This window comes from Peromyscus eremicus, chromosome 1, assembly GCF_949786415.1.
Source record: "Peromyscus eremicus chromosome 1, PerEre_H2_v1, whole genome shotgun sequence".
In the NCBI taxonomy this organism is placed as follows: domain Eukaryota; kingdom Metazoa; phylum Chordata; class Mammalia; order Rodentia; family Cricetidae; genus Peromyscus; species Peromyscus eremicus.
Window position 1 is genome coordinate 54,027,718 of NC_081416.1, and position 6,087 is coordinate 54,033,804.

Consider the following 6,087-nt stretch of genomic DNA (forward strand, 5'->3'; position numbering starts at 1 on the left):
AGTAACTCCTGGGCGGGGTTGGAGGGGGTCCTTTGGGGTCGCAAGAGGCCTATCTGATCCCAGTGCCGCCCCAGTCCCAGCCCCGCCTACACCCTCATGGGGCCCTAACCTAGATGGGGCTCGCCCAGGGCACCGCAACTTGCCTCGCGCCCCGGCCAGCCGCCTGTCCCTTAGCCAGGCCAGAGGGGCTAGGGACGGCTGCGGCCCTGGAGCCGGATGGGAGTTGTAGTCCGCTCTCGTCCCGGTTTGCAAGCCGCGCTAAGGCAACACATCCACCAACCCCCTAAAAGTTTCTGATCTCCTTTAAATGCTAAAGCTAACCCAGAGACATGTAGTTGAGGTAGGGATGGGCATACTCAATTAGCAGATGAATACATTGAAGCTTAGAAGAAAGAAGGCTGAGAACGGGGGGTCTCTGAAACTAGACCCTCGTGTGGACCTAGGTGGTACCGCTTTTTAAGGCTTTGGCGGGAGTAAGGCCAGCGGCCTGACCTGGAATGTGGAGGGCGCGAGAAGTCCGAGATGGGCTGAAGGAAGCAAAGAGGGAGGAGGTGCTGGCTCTGTCCAGCGAAGTTTCTGATTTCTGGCCAGCTGTGTCCAGCTGTGCTGGCCTCGACCCTAAGAGACCGTGGTTCTCTCCAGAACCAAATACCACACGGAAGGGTGTATGACAGGATCAGGTTCCCGGTGTTGAGGGAGGAAGCCTTCTGAGTGTTGGCAGGGGCAAACTGAACGGACGCCCACTGCAATCAAGCAGGGGTTTAGAAACACCGCGAGTCTCCCATTTGATCTCTGCAGAGCCCCTTCTCCGTGGAGTCCACAGTCTGAAATGGGGAAAACACGGGCGTACGTTTCTTTCCCAGATCAGTCAGGCTGGGAAGGAGACTCAGGATTCAAATTCAAATCTGGCCAGCCTCGGCACTGCTGCCAGGGGAGGGGGAAGGGCAGGCAAGAATTAGGACTTCGGTTTTTCGTTTGTTTGTTTTTGTTTTTGATAGGGTCTCAGATAACCCAGGCTGGTCTGGAACACACTATGTAGCCAAGAGGTGCTGAGATTGCTGGGTGGCTTGACGGAGCCCTGCTGGGTCTCACTGGAGGGATTCTGAGCCTTTCTCATGCCGGGCAGGGATGGGGCCCACAGAAGGTACGAAGCCACAAGGCGGCGCCAGAGACCAGGGGAGGAGCGGATGTCCGGCGTAAGCAAGTTCTCACTGGAGAACTAGGAGGTTGAGACCAGGTCCTGGAATGCTGATTCTCTCGCTACAGGGGTCAGTCAAGGGCCAGCTGTCCAGGCCTCAGGTCTTGGCACACTCTGCATCGCTACCACAAGGCCCTTAACCTCTCTGAAAGCTGAATTCTGAGAAAAACCCATCCCCAAGCAGCCTTCAACTCCAGACCAGAGTGGAGAGGAAACTGAGTCGAAGATTTAGTGCTGCACATTTAGTGTCCAGGTACTCCAACTGGACATGGTAGCTCAGCGCTCCAGAAACAGAGGCAGGCAGATCTCTGAGTTCGAGGCCAGTCTGGTCTACATAGTGAGTTCTAGGATAGCCAGGGCTATATAGAAAGACCAGGTGGTGGTGGCGCACGCCTTTAATCCCAGCACTCAGGAGGGAGAGGCAGGTGGATCTCTGTGAGTTTGAGGCCAGCCTGGTCTACAAATTGAGTAGCAAGTTCCAGGACAGCCAGAGATGTTACACAGAGAAACCCTGTCTCTTGAAAAACAACAAACAACAAACAAAAAATGAAAGACCCTGTCTCAATAAGTAAATAAATAACTGAGCACTCCAGACCTCTCAGGCACTCAATTCTTTTAGGTTCTGTATTAATTTTTTGTTTGATTGTTTTGAAACTCAGTTGTATGTGTCCTGGGTTGGACTTCAGATCTCTACACTATATAGCACAGGTTGGCTTTGAACTCATTCTTCTGCCTCCACTTCCTCCAGTGTACCTGTTTCATGAAGTTTCGGGGAAACAAACCCATGGCTTTATTCATGCTGAGGAAGACCTCCACCAGCTGAGCTGTATCCTGAGCCTCCGAATTAGTTTTTGTCTCATCAATGTAAGCCGCTGCTTCCTGGTCTGTGTAAGTGGTCCCGACTGCTCACTTCATTGGAGCCTCACTGTTAGAAAGTTCTTAGAGGCTCACTCTCTGCAGGACCCTGTTCTGGCTGCAATAGATGGCGGGACTTCTAGCCCTAACACTCACAAAAGCTCCTGGACCTGGCACCCTTTCTCCTACTGGTTCTGCTCTCTGATCTCCAGAGGCCTGGCCTTGCTCACAGCAGAGCACTCAACTTGGCTCACGGTCCAGCCCAGTCGGTGAGGAACCTGTCAGCCTCAGAGCCTTAGGCCCCGGCCAGTCTGAGCAGTCAGACCAATGTCATTCTGTCTCCTCCCAAGGCTTACTCTGTGGTCATTGCCTCCCGAGGCTCAACCAGGTCTGCAGGAGGGACCTGCTACCCCACAGCTCTCCCTTGCCTCCCAAGCTCCCTTGGTGTGGAGGTGTTGGCACCAGCTCTCGGGAGGGTCCCTGGCAGTAGATAACACCTTACTCTCTTAAAGAGCTCCTTGGTGTTTCAAAGTGGTCACAGATCTCTTATCTCCATCAGAGACAGGCATATTATTATCCACCCCCTTCACAGATCCACACGTAGGCCAGGAGGCAGTGCCACACAGCTCTAGGTTCTTCCTGTAGTCCACACCCTGAGTGCCTGGCTTCCCCATTGCCAGCAGCAGAAGGGTACCATGGGCTGTGGAGCATAAAGAACAACACAAAGTCCTACCTAGATGGATTGGGTAAATGGTCCTGTAAAAGGCCTTGGATGAAGAAAAGGGAGTTGTCAACTCAGAGTCCCAGGCCGAGGACAATAGAGAAACTTCCTAGAGGAGAGAGACCCAGAAGGGGAAGGTCCTTGGAGCAGGAAGCCTAGGTGTCTCTGGAAGGAACCGATTCAAGATGGGCTGGGGGAAGGGTGCCTGCAATTTTTGTGGCCACATTTCAGGCTTCCTGAGCCCAGGCTTGCAGTTCCCCTTCTAAAATCCAGACTCAGCCCCATGGGAGTGGCTGAGTCTCCTAGCCCTAGTTTCAGAAGTGGCACAAAAGCTCTGGTTCTGCATTCCAAGAATGGCTGCCTGTCCCCTCTCCACCCCAGAGAGCCGGGAACAGGAGCTGCTAGCTGTGGGTCGAATGGGTCTGCTTGCTGTGGCCCAGGAATAACACCTTGGGCAAATTTTTACCCTCTCTCTGAACACTTTTTTTTTTCTTTCCAAGACAGGGTTTCTCTGTGTAGTTTTGGTGCCTGTCCTGGATCTTGCTCTATAGACCAGGCTGACCTCGAACTCACAGAGATCCGCCTGGCTCTGCCTCCCGAGCGCTGGAATTAAAGGCATGTGCCACCACTGCCCAGCAACACTTTTTCATGTCTGATGGAAAGAGGCACCTGCTTGGATACAAGGGGAAGTGAGGTGGCACGGGGCTCCTCATGGGGTTCCAGTTGGCCTAACATTGCTGTCTAGGAATAGCTATAGTTCAGGGAACTCAATATCCCTGCCTCTGCTGCTCAGGGCTTGTCTGAAGGTTTCTGTTGGGCCAGTGGAGACTCCCTCATATTTTAACCCGTGTCAGCCCCCACACCACCTCCCTGCCTGTCACACTGCGCTTATTTCCTGTGAAATGTCCAATGTTCCAAATGGGTGGACATATGGTGGTTTCATCATCCTGAGTTTTCTTCCCAAATCCTCCCCTGTGCTGTTCCAGCTCACCACAGGGGCTCCCACGCTCTGCTCAGCTGCAGCCCATGTGGGTTTGCCATTACCAGTCTCTGGGTGCACAGGAAGCCAGGCCCAAGCCCCCTTACCTGGCACCCCTGCAGCTCATGGGCGCCACCCTGTCTGAGCTGCTTCAGGAAAGGGTGGGTCCCCGTCTCATTCTGGGTGTTGGGTGGGGTACCATGCTCTCTACATCCCCCACCCCGAGTAGCCCTACCCAAGGTGCTCAGGGGAGGAAGCGAACACAGGTCTCTTTGGAGCCCAAAGAATAGGCTTACAAGGCAAAAGCCAGGCTCAACCCCAGCAAGTAGCAGGGCTGGAATTTAAACATATGGCTGTTTGTTCAAGACTGCAGTTTGAACGCTGATAGCTGACAATTGATTAATTTATTTACTTATTGGCAGTGCTGGGGGATAAAACCCAGTATCTCATTAGTGCTATACATACAAGCTTTAAAGCACGTATATGTGCAGATTTATATGTATATATATGTATGTACGTGTGTGTACATGTACATGCCTGTGTTCTTCCTCAGGTACCATTTACCTTATGTTTTCAGACAGGGTCTCTCACAGGCTTGGCTGGCTGCCTAACCAGCACTTCCCAGAGGTCTGCCTGTCTCTGCCTCCCCAGTACAAGGCTCCCGAGCATGTACCACCACACTGGCTTTCATGAGGGTTCTTGGGATTGAACTCAGGTCTTCATACTTGCCATTCCAGCCCAAGCTTTAAAGCAGAGGACAGGAATGGTGGTTGGTTGTCCTCTATTATAATTTTAGGTGTGTGGGTATTTTGTTGCATGCCTGTCAACCACATTCAAGCAGTGTCCTTGGAAGCCAGAAGACAACGTTAGATTCACCGAACTGGAGTTATATAGACAGTTGTGAGCCTCCAACATGAGTGTTGGCCATCAGACCCAGAGCCTCTGGAAGAGCAGCCAGGGCTCTAAATTGCTGAACCCTCTCTCCAGCCTCTCCTTCCCCATTGTCCTCTTGCCAGGCCACTGGCCTTGGGCCAAGTCCCATGACAGGTAAGAATGATCCTGCAAGAAACCTCAGCCTACTGAAGAGCTGGTGTGCGCAGCACAGAAGTGGGCCCTGGGCCTCCTTGGTCTCGGGTTTGTGTGGTGTTGTGGGCTAGGACAGACTGTCTTCAAGGCTCTCATCCCAGGCTTGGGAGAAGGCTGGAGAGAATTTGCTTCCTGATCATGGCTTCTAGGAACTAGAAAGGGGGCAGGGGGAAGGGGCAAGTGCCAGCCCTCCAGGTGGACATCTCTCCTTCAAACCGCACCTGGCCCCAAGGAGTTCAAGTTGTGAGACCCAAACCTGCGGCCTGAGTTCAGGGGAGGCAGTCAGGTGACGCCCACCTTTGCTTTTCCCCAAACTTCTTGTTCAACGGGCACCATCTGGGTACCCTCTGGGGGATCACCTCAGAGGGATGGGGCTGAGTGGACAGGACACGCGCCCTACAGCTGGAGTGAAGGTAGGTCCCAACACATCCCCGGCAGCTCCTTGGGCCTGTTTTCTTTGGTGCTGACCAAAGCGCAAGGCCCCTCTGCAAGCTGACAAGTGGTCCCAAGCGTCTAGAACCTAAGGTGGAGTGACGACTTTGAGTCTTTTTGAGCCTGAAGAGTGGCAGTTGAGGGTGAGGGGGCTAGGGAGTCCAGAAGCTGTCTGCTTTAAAAGGGGTTTCCATGGGAGCCTCAAGCGCAGGACCAGAGTTGGTAGACTTGAGTCTGAATCCCCTTGGCCACCATTACTGCGTGTGTTGCCCTGTCTGGAGCCCTTAATTTGTGAGGTAGAACCCAGAACTCAGGCAAGCCTAGCACAAGGTGGGTCCACACTGAGTGTCCAGTCTATGGCGTCTGGACTATCAGGCCTGCCTTAGCCACAGCGGGACCCTGGAGGCAGCTCTGGGTCAGAGACAAACACCAGTTTGTCCTAACTTCTGTCCCAGCCTTGCCGCGGCAGTCTCTCTCCAAGCCTACTTCCCGTCTGCATCCTTCCGGACATGTCACTCCCAATTTGTCATCCTTTCCTCTTGTCATAAACAGGTCCCCTGTCTGTGACATCAGCGGGCTCTAAGCAACCCCACCCAGAACTGTGGATTTTGTCTTTATCTGTCTTCAGAGCTGGCTGCTCTGTCTCCAAATCTGCCTTGGGGCAAGTGAGAAGCCAGATGGCTGAGGAGCCCTGGGACCTTTGTTTCTAAGATCCCTCCCCAAATCCATGCACACTGCGGGTGGAGCCCATTCACCAGTCTGCGGCTAAGGTACTCAGTGAAGGGGATAACTGGAGATGGCAGAAGCTGTCCCGAG